This window comes from Tyto alba, unplaced genomic scaffold (genome assembly GCF_018691265.1).
Source record: "Tyto alba isolate M040663 unplaced genomic scaffold, T.alba_DEE_v4.0 Super-Scaffold_3, whole genome shotgun sequence".
NCBI classification, from domain to species: Eukaryota; Metazoa; Chordata; class Aves; order Strigiformes; family Tytonidae; genus Tyto; species Tyto alba.
Genome location: NW_024881304.1, coordinates 16,059,103 through 16,073,196, shown reverse-complemented (window position 1 = coordinate 16,073,196; position 14,094 = coordinate 16,059,103). Strand labels below are relative to the sequence as shown.

Here is a 14,094-nt window from a genome sequence, read left to right as displayed (position 1 = left end):
AAAAAAATAAGCACAGATAATTGTATGTGTCAAGCCTTTCTGGCAGGGAATGCAGGGCTGCGGGCACAAGGAAGAGGCTGGTTTTGGGGCAGTACCAGGAGAACCTCGGGTCTAGCAGCAGCTGCAGCACCGAAACCCAACCTCACTCACACGGCACCGCACACGGTGCTGCGTATCGGTATTATGCTAGAAAGGAGGAACACGAGCTCCCCCTCTCCAACACACCTTCTGCCAGCAGCTGTCTTCTGGCAGATACACGACCTAGTAACGCTCAGGCTGGCAGCCTGTGCCAGCAAATACATGGAACTGGCCTCCCCTTTGCCCTCCCGCTGGGGAAACAGCCCTAGAACAGAGACCAGCATTGCCACTTGCTTTGCTTGCTCTCCTGTAGCACGGTCTGGTTTCAGTTCTGACTCAGGGTTCACTTCATGGGCATCCCATTTTAATAGGCTCTTCTCGGCTCCTTTTCACGTTGGAAACAGTTGCCACCATTTCCTCTCACTTTGTGTTACAGTAGTTTTGTGTCTTTGTTCTCTTACTTCTTTAAATCCTCATATTGTGTTATGCCAACAGATCAGTAAAAGAAAGAATCAAAGTCATCCTTCTATGCAGTGAAATTTTTCATTTGTCCTTCTATTCCTCATCTTTCATTAATGATGCACAAAGTCTTATCTTTTCCTTTCTTAATACTTTACCCTTCTCTATCCTTTATACTTTGTGATGTGCGTGGACTTTTGTGTTACAAACTCTTCAAAGACATCATTACTCTTTACATTTATATGCACTGAAATAATCTTTGTAATCTATGATCAAAGACTCGCTATATCTGGCTGCATTCATTTTCTTGATTTACTCTTCCTAGGCAGCCATTTTTATTTATATTAATTTTTGCTACAATGTTGTGCTTTCTGAGCCATCAAATCAGAAAGTCAAAGCAATTCCAAGTCATATTAGTCAGTGTGCTGGTGATCTGACTACAGTGCGGTGCTCCACTATACAGAAAAGCAGAGGTTAGTCAATCAAAAAAACCCAACTGATCTTCACCCGTTAATATAACTAACTGTCTTCAACCTCGGTAATTGCTAGGCATTATTTCCCCTAATTCATAAGAATTACAGTAAAGCCTTTGCTTGCTGAACTCAAGGATTTATCAGTTTGCCCATTCAAGCATTGCTCAATTAGCACATGTTATTGAGATAATAATTCCCCTTCTTTTAAAAGCAGGTAAATCTAAGCTGAAGCAAACCCTCTTCTTCTGAAACAGTGTCTGCCAATTGAGACAATTTTCAAGGCCTTTGATGGCCAGTCCCTAACTTGCAAGCCTGCCCCCATTAGTCAGTTTGTCCCATGAACTTATCCACCACCATCTCCGAATTAACAGCTTTCAGCGTACCATCTTTACTTGAACTTCCTTCCACTTTAATACTTGGGCAGAGCTTCCCCTACACACACCCAAAATTCAAGTCCCTCCTCGAAACTCTTGTGTGTCAGAGAAGGTGACATTTGGGATGTTGAAATTTCATCATCACACCCAGTACTGCACTGTTTCCTTTCCTCTCCCACGTCCGTACCCATCTGTTGCTTTTTCTTATACTTAAGGCTGTGGCCTTATGTAGCACCTTGCATTGTCAAGTCCCAGCCCATAAATTAATTAAAATGATAACCCAAATGATCATCTCTGACAAGCAACAGACTGGTAAAATTTTAGATTTGCTACACAGAGAAAAGTCTCCAATATTTCACATCTAACCAACCTCAGAGGAATGTTTTCCTTACCCTCACCCCAAATATTTTACTAACTTTGTGCTTACCTAGAGGCATTAAGCAGTACTAACAAGACAAGCATGAACATAAAAAAAAAAAAAAAAAAAAGAGGTGGGCATGTAATTTTGAAGCAGCAAAGCTCATATCACATTAGTGACCTTCAGGAAAACAGGAACTAACTGATGTCCTCAAATCACTACCCACATCACTGCGACCTTTCCCCAAAGCCCATTAGGCTGAACAAAGCGATCGCACTAACCACATCAATTTGTGCGTGTGACCCCTACAGCCTGTTCATTAAAGCACAAACATGTACCCTTACAGCACAACAAATGAAGATATTTATGCCCTTAGTACACACCCAGTGCAGCACCATGTGAATTACAGCACCATTCTGAGGAGAACCAGATTTTTAATCAGGCAATTTTTTCCACATGTGTTTTCATTTTTGGAGGTAATCTGTCTGAGTGAAAGCAGAACATAAATTAACACTTGGTCTAATCAAGTATGTGGATGATCACCGTTATTCCACAGCCAGACAATGAGGTCCAAGCAGTGCGGAAAATAATTATGTCTGTTGCGCTTTTTTAGCCATTAAAAGACTGAATTCCTTTTGTAGATTTAATACGTACACATTCTTTTGTATTTTTTAATATTTATGTTCTACTGTCATCCATTTCTGACCAGTTCTCCTATTTTCTTTATTTCCTTAGCCTTCCATTTCACACAGCTGAAATTTCCACTTATCCCACGATTGCCTCAACATTCATGAATTAACCTTGGATGCTGAACTTTGTCATTACAGCATTCTGAACCCAACTTTTCATTCAGAAATGTGCATCTGTGCTCTGAAATATTTTTCAGCTCTTCAAGGTTATATTATCTAGCCATTTGATTTCAGGGTGGAGGTTACTGTAGTACTTCGATGCCTTCTACATCAATATACCTAATTTAAATAGGAGCTTTGGGTTTTGGGTTTTTTTTTTTTTTTTTGGTTGGTAGGTTGTTTGGGCAGCAGGTAACAAATACAGTTTTACAGGTAAACAGCAGTGTAATGAATGTACCAAAATAAATGATGATTTCATAAATAAGGTGAAACTGCTAAATAAACATTATTAATTTGCAATTTACAGCTATTTTTAAAAGCCCATATAAAAAGAGCACATATTTAATGAATGTCAGCACTGCATTATTAAACCTCAGTAACACCAGAACAAAATATGCCTGAAGAATGAACAGGAACATCAGTGAAAAATATGTATCCATATGCTTTCAAGCCAAAAACATGAACTACAGAACTCGAAGACCATATTCACAACGCTGAGAAACACAGGTCTTTTGAAGATTCTTCTATCACTAACTGGCAGGTTGAACAGCCGCTAATTTTAGCAGCATTTGTTCTACTTTGCTTAAAATTCTGTTGGTTTTAATGCAATTCCATGCATTCAGCAACAGAGCAGCAGTGAATATTAGCTATACACTGCACTGCTCTATCAGGCACCTCAACCTGCCCCTTAAATGCCAGCAAAATGGTATTTCATTTCTGATGACAAGCAAAAAGTGGCTGGAGTACTTATTTACACTCTGATATAGTGGAAGCCATTGAATAGAAAATGTAGCAAAACAGCTTGATAAATTTAACTACTGCAAGCACCAAGCCTGCAGATTTTATTGGTGTTCCCTACCTGCAACTCTGCAAACACGTTGCAAATAGCAATACATTAAGGTTGGCAACACGCCTTTGAAGCGCTGCGCCTGCTGCGGAGGGTCGGGAGCTGGTTACAGACACCCCCGGGGAAGCTTTCTGCTGGAGAGAAGCGAACGGCGACCAATTTGGGGTTGCTGCTGTGAGTCAGCACCTCCTATCAAAATCAGTCCCAGGATCAATAACCCTGGATATAACCCTCGTGCTCATTCAGCTCTTCAGAAGCAAAGCAGAATGACATACATATGGGGCACAATTTTCTCTGCCTAAGATGACACTATGGATGATCACAAGATCATCCATCTCAGTAAGGCAAAACAAGAACAACCTCTATCAGTAGTAATATTAGCTTTAAAAATGGCTTTTCTGTTACGCTACACTTTATGTCCTCAAGTGCATTAAAAACCAATAGTAAATAACTCTTGCAAATAGGTTGGAAACATACATGCTAGGATTAGAGCACTAAAAAGACTAATTATAAAGTGGAGTGCAACACTCTTTAAAATACCAGACTTTGGATCCAGTTAACAGCCCACAAGCCAAATCATGCCCTTGGCCAAGCAAATTAACTGCAGTGGGAGCACTCTACACACTTTTTATGGCAAAAAGTTAGCTCCAAAGAAAGACAAATTCAAGTAGTTGTCACTGATGTTGAGCCAAAAAAGCTTTCTGGCTTTAGCATTTTTCTCTGCAAGGTCACAGATGACCACAGGACCTTTATTATTGCTCATAGTTCATTTTATTTGAATCATACATGAATACAATCCAAGAAGCTAATTAAAGACATAAACCTTCTCTTGGATTGGATTAAGGGTTGTCATTTTTTTCTCTCCTGTAGGAGGACATTTTTTTACAGCTTGAAGTGAAGTTACATATTTTCACAAGACAATGCAGAATGAAAAAGGGAAACAAAGAAATACATGCTTTACCAAAAGCCAATAAAAAGGAGACAGATTAGCTTTCAATCACACTGAAACAGGTCAAAGAAGTAAATCTAACTTTGCAGAGCTATAAAGGAAAGATCCATCTTTGTCTCTGTGGTTTAAATAAAAGTTTGACAAGAAAGTTAATAATATGAAAGAGAAAGGAGGATTTATAAAAATCTTTTTGCAGAAGTAAATAATTGAAACAAGCCACAGACCTCAGAAATTATTGTAGCTCCACTTCAACATGAAAAAAACCCCTGCTGAAGTTAGCACAGTATGCAGAATGTCATGGAATGCCAACACTTCAGAAAACCAGCTTGCTTAAAGATGAAGCAATTTAGGAAACTTCACTGTTACAAAAATTAGCCAAAAATTTACCAACTTCAGCACCTTCATTCAAAGCAGGGGTAATAATCATAAACCTATGACTGTGTCCCATGTCTCCCTATGACTTTTCTCTCCCTTGCCTGCTTTGGAGCATGTAAAGTGCCACATGCACTTTCGTAACCCTTTAATTAACTTTAATTAAACTCCCTCTCTCCCTCCTTCACAACAGGCCCACAATGGAAGGGATTTGCTGAGAAAGACCAAGCCATGCTCAGAAGGTAAAACCTTTTCTAGAAGCGCCCAGCACGCATCCCATAGAACAAAAGTTTCTGAGAAAATAACCACTGCTTACATAATAAAATAAATTTCCTTTAGCTTTAACTCAGATGGTCATTTCCTTCTGCAACTGAAGCGCAGAAAGGTTTATCTCTGGCCCTGTTACAGAAGTAATTTCCATAAAAACCTTTCAAAAAGGTATTTTCTCACCTTGAGCCCAAGCTGTTCAACATTTTATGCAACACAAAAAAAAACAAGAAAATAAATCTCTATCAGGAGCTCACTTAGTCCCATCTCGCTCACGCACTCAGGAGTTAAATGAACTGTTCATAGAAGGAATTATCCTCCCTGGACTGCCTGGTGGAGGCTTTGAAGTTGGGAAAGCAACCCATTTCTTAGCACCAGCTGGACTTTTTTTAGCTAGCTAATTTGCTGCTAATTCAGTAGTTGAAGACATCAGCAAGAGCTTCCTATTTCTTGCTTTCCCTCTGGCACATGACATTTTTTTCTACTTTCGTGTTAATGGTCTGAAGTTTGTTGCTGTGCCCACACAGGGCATGTGGTGAGGCTTACTAGGCAAGAGCCGGAGGTTTTGTGGAGCCTTCTGGACTGGTTTTAAGGGATCAAATGGTCTCCTTTAATCCCAAATTTTTACCTACATTTTATCATTGCCATTCCTATCTCTGCACACCTCTAATTTCTAGCAGGATGAAGAATATATGCATTCCTCGGCTGCGAGTGACTAGTAAATCGCTCCAGCTTCTGCTGTTGCAGCTTTATTCTCCCACCTTGATTAACTGAGTCTTATTTCCTCAAAGCTGCTTAGTGCAATATCTGATTCCCCAGAATCCTAAATTGTTGCTCAGAAACGAGTGTAGATTATTTGGCCTGTCTACTTATCAGCTTTGGAATGCTAATCTAAGGTGATGACTACCTTACAGTTTTATGTTTTCTCTTAGCCAAGACTGTAATTTCAAATATTATCTAATTATATTCCTCCCCCGATGAGTTCAAAAGAAACAAAAGGCAGCAACTAAGATGCAGGCTTTAATTGCAGCTGGGGGGAAAAAAAAAAGGCTCTGCAGAAGTTTCATGCATCAAAATCAGCAACAAATATCATTTGTCATTAAATAAGTTGTCATGTCATAGAGTGTGCGCAAATGAGAATGAGTAACTCCCATAATAAGAAAGTGCTTGCACAGGGGCTGAGACCTGGAACTTGTTGCAAAGAATTGAAACACACACACACAAAAGTAGCAATCATGACTGAAACACTGGGTATTCACAGAAGAGCAAACAGGTAAAGGGTGTAAGGAAGTATCAGTTTAAAAAGATCAAAGGCTGAAACTGTTTGGGTTCAATTCGTTGGGGAAAAATACTAAGGTTGGATATTGCTAAAGCCTGTTTTAGAACTGCAATTTCATTTTTAAATGCACATTCATTTCCAAACTAATATTTTGTATTAGGTTTGATTTTATCCAGGACTTTTGTTACTATGGAAGACTAATCTCCCAGTTAGGGAAAATACTATTTAAGTAACAGTCCTTGTTTACTTTAAGCTTGATAGCAAGCATATTTCAGACACTGTTACTGAATCAAAAGCGGGTGATGGATTCTATTTTAGACACTTGAGAAAGATATTCTAGATCAAGACAGACACAGACTGACTGGAGAGGGTAACAGGACTGCAATGAGGCTAATCGGAGATTTGCAAGGCATGACATGAAGGAAGATTAAAAACATTAATGGTTGTTTACCCTAAAGAGAATACAACTCAGGGGGAGACCTCAAAGGCTTCATATACATAGAGTAGAATATAATCTTTTTTCCATACCTGTGACAGATAAGACAAGTTAGCCAGCCTTCCTGACTAATTAAAAGAGGAAAAATTCAGGGTAAACTTCAAGAAAACCTTTCTAACAGCAGGGATGAGGAGGCAGAATAGGTTAGCTGAGCATCTCCCTACCACTGGAGTTCTTTCAGAACACATTGAATAAATACCTGTCAGGATTAATATATAGTTGATCCTGCCTTGGGGCTGATGGATGAGTTACATGACCTCTCTAACATCCTTCTAGATTATTTTACCATGATTCTGTTATGCAGTTGCTCACAAAATCAGGAACTGGATTTGATAACTAAAAATGCTGTTTCCAAGATTCTTTAGGAGCTCATGATGGGTAAAAGATAAACCTCATTTTCAGGTACTACAGAACTATTGCTTTCCTGCAGTTGCAGTTACCATCTTTAAGCAGCTGGGAACATACAGGGAAGTTGGGGTAATTTCCATTATTCAGTTTGGAAGCCAGTTCGGAAGTGTGGTAGATTAACTGCATTGCAACTCTGTTAAGGAGCGTTTCAGCAGAGATATATCTGTTAAAAGCACCCTTGAAATGTAGAGATCTTTAAATCTCTGAAGTTTTCCACTTGAAAGACTTAATTTTTACAGAAGTGATAAAGGTTTAGCTAACATAGCTTAATACACAACCTGGGAGATATCGGGGAAACAAATAAAGAATTTAAACACCATTTTCAAGAATTTAAATGCAAGATCTCCTCCAAGTAATTTACTGGCAAGGCTCCCAAATCATTCTTGCTTAATACAGAACCACAGAATATCTTGAATTGAAAGGGACCCATAAGGATCAATTGACTTACTGGATGAGTAAATTAATTCTCACCTTTAATGCAGCCAGAAGGCTCCCATGAACCAGATTACTGAAAAATGGCATCTTTGGCCTTCCTGAGATCTAGCTCATAGTGATAAGAAGATTTAATGTTTTTAAAATAATTATTTTTTCTTGTAGGAGTCATTTGTCTGAGAAAAGCATTTTAGAAAATGCTGGCAATAGTTTCAAGGAATCTATCCTCCTAATGATCCTTGTCCTGTGTATATACGGATCACCTGTGCTTCTGAACATCTGCAATCTGAACTATCTTAATAAATCTTTCAGACACTGGGAAGAGATGGGTTTTAGAGTTTCCTAAATCAATGGCCCCTGTGACTTTTAATATATTCCATTTTGGACACACTCAAGATGATAGAGTTTTGTTTGTTAGCAGGGGCTAAAATTGACTTACATTTACAATAGTCCATGAGAGCACTTTGGGTACAGCCAAATCAAAGCAGTCCTCCTGCTCCAGAGGTGTATACCACCACGTGAGATTTCTGTATCTTGTGTAGCATGCAGTTACCTCCCCACTACCTCTACCCTCAAGCAAAATTATAACAGAGCTGAACTGTCTACAGGCTTTCAAAGCTCATGATTGAAGACCAGAAGATGAAAAGCTGCCTGCATCATGCCCGCACGCTCCTGCTATGGGTTAGGTCCTGTCTCTGAGCCCACGAGCTGAGCTCCTTTTACTTGGCATCTCTCAGTTTCTCTGTGAACCTATTTACAACGCAACCTGTTTTGATCACACAGGCCATTCATCTAGATCCCATGCAAATTAAATCAAAGGCTCAGCTTTCATCAAAGCAATCCTTGTCTGTGTTGCAAGATGTGTATTTTGATATCATAGCCCAAGCCTTGAATCCCTAATGCCACTCTGCCACGAGTGGTACCTGGTGTTGCTCATCTGTTTATAGCTAACTCCTGAACTAGATCTTGAGCATCAGAGAAGACAACTGTGACTTTTTTTGTCTTGGATGCTACTCCTTGAATCGTAAGAAAAACAGGGAGAGTGGAATATAGCCTGTGCCATGGGAGTTTTGGGGCATACCCCTTTGGAATAAGAGGTTGGGAGATGCATGCAGATTGCCAGGTCGGGCAGCTGGTGAGTAAGAACAACAGCAAGAGACTGCAGCACAGCAGAGATGGGCAAACACCTCTGCAAAAGACTCTTCTAGAAACCAAGGAAACGTCTGAATTTGAAAGCACATTTCCAGAGGAAAACAAACCTAAAGGCTGTTTCCCTTCCCTCACACAGGAAGAAGCAAAAAGCAGATTTGTAAAAAAACACACAAAAAAAAACCCACACCCAAAAACCACCAACCAAACCAAAATCAAAACCACACACACAAAACCACAACGAAACAAAAGGAAACTGTCTGTTGGGGATGCTCACATTAGGACTCCACACCTATGTTGTTTACTCTCCCCATGTCAACAGTCTGTGTTGGTGGGGATTAACTGCCATGAAAGCATCAAAAAACAACCTGTATTTTCACAATTATTCAGTCTTTGCAGTAAAGAATTTTCCTTCTCCCCTCATAGAGGTAAGTAGTACAAAACAAGATGTCAGCAGCTTTGACAAGAATCCGCTGAAGTGACAATGGCAAAAGTTTGTGCTAAAAGCTCGGTTCTTACCTCATTATGAGAAACTGCACAAAAACCATTGGCCAGTGTTGTGCAGTGACACTGATAGCAGTAGATAAAAATCCTCTCCCAAATCCTAGTTTTACACCTGAGTTTACCATGCGTTCCTCAGCAGAAGGGAACAGTCACATAAGCTGCTTTGCAGAGCAGCTCGTTGACTAACAGCTGGTTGACGATGAGGAAATGCTGGGTAGCAGCTTTACAACTTCACCTCCCTGCTGCAGGTTTCATCTTAGTTACAAATCCCTTTCAGAAAGGGAACGAAGGAGGTTTTTACCTCCACTAGTTCACTTAGCTTGCTAAGCTACTGCACTTTGTATTTTCCATCCTTTTTCTCCAAAAGAGGAAAAAAAAAAAAGTAATGAAATGTCAACACATTAAAGAATCCAACTGCTTTAGAAGCATAATGCAAACTCACATATCCAAAGTTTTGTTCTAGTTAGGATTTTCAGAGTAACACAGCACTGTATTATGCAGCTCATGGATTGAAATGGTGCTTTTGAAGCTACTCCTGCTTACCAGTTAAATATGCATTGATTTCTTTATTTTTTAAAGAGATGTATTATTAATTAGGCAACAGAGCAGAGCAGATTCCCTGGAATTATTCCAGTCTGTGACTGAAAAACATATGTAAGATGCCATACAGAATAAAACCCCATAGTAACTCAAGGGGAGGATTTCACACAGCAAGCTCAATGGCTAGTCTTTCAAAAAAAAAAAAAGTATATTAGGACACAATCTCTTCTCTTTCCAGTTTATGCTGAGCACAGTAGACTCGTTCAGGGGATAGATTAGGGATAGCTGACTATCTACTTAGATCCTACAAGTTAAAAGTAACATGAGGACTGCTTATAAGATTGCCCAAGCAAATTCCATCCCCGTCTCTTCTCACAGCCAAAGCACAGATTCTGCTCAACAGACTCACGGCCCACAGTGAAGATGTCAGAAGAACTAGCAAGTCCCACCCAACATCACCATGCTAGTTCAATAGCAGAGTAATGTTACTACTTGAAATATCAAGTCCATGGTGTAATTTGAGATGCTGGACAGACAAAAAAACAACTTACATGAATTTAATGACTTCATTATAAATTTGTTTACACTCACCTTGTAGGCCCAGCTCTGATCCTGCTGGCCAAGCGCAGACATGCGGTGCAGAGCTGGAAATCAGGAGCACTCAGGTCAGCAGAGGCAGGAAATATTTAAAGGTGCTTCCTTATTCATAGAGCCAAAGACAGTCCCCGGTGCAAATTAAAACAATCTGCACGCCATCCCGGCTTGTGCTTGCTGACATTGCAACAGAGACGGATGCAGAGGTAACACAGTCCAGACCTGCAAATGAATGACAGGGAGGGCAATTAGCATAGCAGCCAGCAAAGAACTTCACCCTTCTTTAGGGTATTAGATTATGTTGGTGTTTAAATATAAACACGTGTAAATTGAATATTCACTTTCCTTTTGCACAAGTATAAATGAGAATGCAAGTTTCAATTAATGAAACATGAGCCACAGATTGCTTGATAGAGCAGAAAGCAGAAGCCTGTTAGAAAAATTGCCTCTTGCCTGTTTGCATGAGGCAGCTGGCAGGCCAGATTCAGCTAAGAAGTTGTGACAGTGGAACCCAGACATGCACCTACAACCCCACCTCAGGGTATTTCTGTACGGCTATTGCTTATGATGCTATAACAACTAGTTATTAATAACATTTATTTTGAAGGGTGCCCTCTGTACGCGACCTCATGCTCATACACGAATCAAGTAAGCACAGCTTAAGCAGTCACAGTGCACCGGCTGCCTACGGTCTCAGACTATTGCAAATGCAAAGACACACAACTTAGCCTCACAGGCAATGAAAAAACATCAGTTCACGCAGATGATAGGAACGCTGTTAGAGACCACAAGCCCACTGCACTGAAGCTGTGCTAGTCTGAGCGTCATCTATTTCTAGTAACAATCTTTTAACTTTTTGCCATTCCCAGAAAAAAAGGATCAAAAATCTGAAACTTCTCGCATTCTGCAAAGGCCGCTGCCAGCTGAACCATTGTGTGAGTCATCTGCTCCCCTGCAGCAGCCTGCAGGGAAATCGGGGGTGCCCATCTATCCACCGTGCCTCCTAGCTATCTGGCAAACAACTGAAAATGTTTTCAGCATCAGAAAAGTCAGTGCCACATAAGATGCTGGGAAAGCAGCTGCAGGCGACACGGACTTGTTCAGCACCTTCTCGCAGAAAGGCGGTGTGACAGCACAGCGTCTGCCCTCAAACCTGTCTGATGTGACCTTGTGCAACTCCCCTTCCCTATTAATGCATTTAAAAAAATAAATAAATAAAATCACCTTCTTTATATTGACCTACTGTATAACATAGGGCAGATTGGACTTCCCATAATTAATCTTGGAATTAGAGCTGAGCTTTCAGAAAGGTATCTGATCTCTATTTGGACATTTTAAGTCATGGAGAATCCAACAAAGCCTCTAATCAGCTGCTCCCTTGCCTTGTTCTCTGCAGATCTGTTTGACATTTTTTAACATTCAGCCACTGCGCCTTGGACTAGTGAGACTGAAAAGCCTTTGATTACCAACACTTGATCATTTCTGTGGATCCAGTTTAATTCTCCTGAATTTCAGGAGCTTGGCCTTGTTACACAATCTGTGAAGAGAAGAGTCAGTCCAAGCCCCTCCAAAGACCAAGCGAGTCCACAGAAAGTCTCAGGTGCCTGAATTTAGGATGATACTGGTCAAATTATCCCTTAGGCTTCTCTTTAGAGAGGTCATCTCTTAAAACCCATCTATTAATATTTCACAGAATTAGGGAATTTTACCACCCAATTTATCCACCACATCAGATGCCTGTGATGCAGAGCAGGATGTGCTCCAGATAAATGCTTCCATGTGCAAACCTCAGACTTGTGTTTCCAGCTGACCAGCCCACACAAAATCCAAATGCACTCGGATGTCATGTCTCTTTTTGACAGGTGTTGGAAGTAATTCAGTAAAGTTGCATTAATGCAACTTTAAAGTAAAAGGACTCCAGGCTAAATGAAAAAAAAAAAAACCACACACAGAGGGAAGCATACACAAGGTGACATGGCTCTTACGTTGGGCTGGTCGCTTCGCCTTTCTCCTCTGCCTTTTTTACTTTTCCCTTCCAGAGGGACTCAGGCATTAGGCCGAGTGTTGAACTGTCGGTTCAGATTTTCATCCTTAAGAGATGAATTTCCCTTATGACTTGAATCATGCCCGTACTAACCTTTTGCAATTGTGTATGTGGAGTTAATCATATGCAGCTACGCTGAACCTGATTGTTAAAGGGCTGAGTAAATATAACTACACCCTCGTTATCTTGTTTAAAGGTAGAAAGATTAATTTGAATTCTAACTGGAAATACTGATTCAATGAATAAGCCAGAAATGTAGTGGTTTTCAATTACACTAAGAAATTGGTCTTTTGAATTTCCAAATTATGCAAGGCAAAGCAAGTTCACTTTAATCTATACGTGGGGGATATATTTGCCATCTTCATAGTGCTGTATGTCACTGGATAATAGCTAAACTGCAAGTGAAAAAAGGTGTAATGTTGGCTGTTGGTGCCCTCCAGGGGCCAGGCCAGGTATAGCTTTCAGGCAAAACGTAATTTTTGAGCATTCAAGCAAATACAATAAATATTGCATATTATTACCCTGCTTTAAAAGAGTGTGAGTGCCATTATTCATGCCACCCTCAGAGGACAGTTTCTCTCTGCAGTCCCACAGACACTGGGATGCTTGATCAAACAGAAGCAATGCAAGGGAGGTATGTATTTATATTTGACTACTTCCACTTTCCCTGCCTAGATTCCTAAGAAAACAAGTTTATATTAAATCACACCGTGCATCTGTCTGTCCTCTTCCACTAGCATGGAAGCCTTTGCATGGATTCCAGTAAACCTGAAGGACAAGAATAGGTGGCAAATACACTAAATGCTGGCAGCATTCATGAAAACAGGCATCGAGAATTGAAAGCAGCTAAACTTATGCCCCACATGCTGGGAGGCTGAAGCAACAACTTAGTCCTTACACCCACTACAGACTGAACCATAGGGTGAAAAAATCCAAGCAAACTCAATCCTGTAACTTCCATCCAAGGCATGAGTTACTACTTATGTTCATTTTGGGCTGCAGGTTTGCTCCAGCTTTACATCACATGTCTGATACCCTCCAGCAGCATTTACACCCTTCTGAAACAATGCAGAAAGCATCCGTTTGCCCTCACAGATTGCAGAGTAGTTCCTTACTTTAGGGATCATTAATATCATTTTCTCTTGCCATTCCATAACAGAGCTGCCACAAAAGTAGACATCAGAGAGGGCAAGGGGGGGAAAAAAAAAAAAAAAAAATCAAATCTCAGGACTGTCAGAGTACAGGAATAGTCCATACAAGCCCAGAAGATAAACTGTGCATCCTATGCAGAACATTCCTCCAACAGAGTTCTATCTGATCCAGGATTTTTCTGGAATTAGTGGAACTCCTCACTGCTGCCCAGTGCACACAACTCAGTGACTGCATTGTGGTTGAGAGGAGGTGTATCATTAGGGCATAGTTACAGTAGAATTTGTCCTCCTTCACATTCTCATACATGATGAAAGCACGCTGCCAAAACAAGGTTTGCATTATTGTCCAGTCTCATCTGCAAGAGTAGTTTCACTTTACAGATAGCTTTTCTGCAAAATGAGAATTCAAAGATTTTGGTTTGCTAGAGGTGCCCATATCACGCTAAAAACACATCTCCCTACCCTCACAGCA

At 40.4% G+C, this 14,094-nt stretch overlaps 1 long non-coding RNA gene across 1 annotated transcript in view; it reads right to left on the bottom strand.

Annotated features, from left to right (window-relative positions):
* Positions 1-10,434: 10,434 nt before the first annotated feature.
* LOC116959910 overlaps positions 10,435-14,094 on the bottom strand; it is a 72,179-nt gene continuing 68,519 nt past the window's right edge. The window contains exon 4 of the long non-coding RNA XR_004406080.2: positions 10,435-10,649. This is a non-coding gene — a long non-coding RNA (uncharacterized LOC116959910). The remainder of the gene's footprint in view (positions 10,650-14,094) is intronic.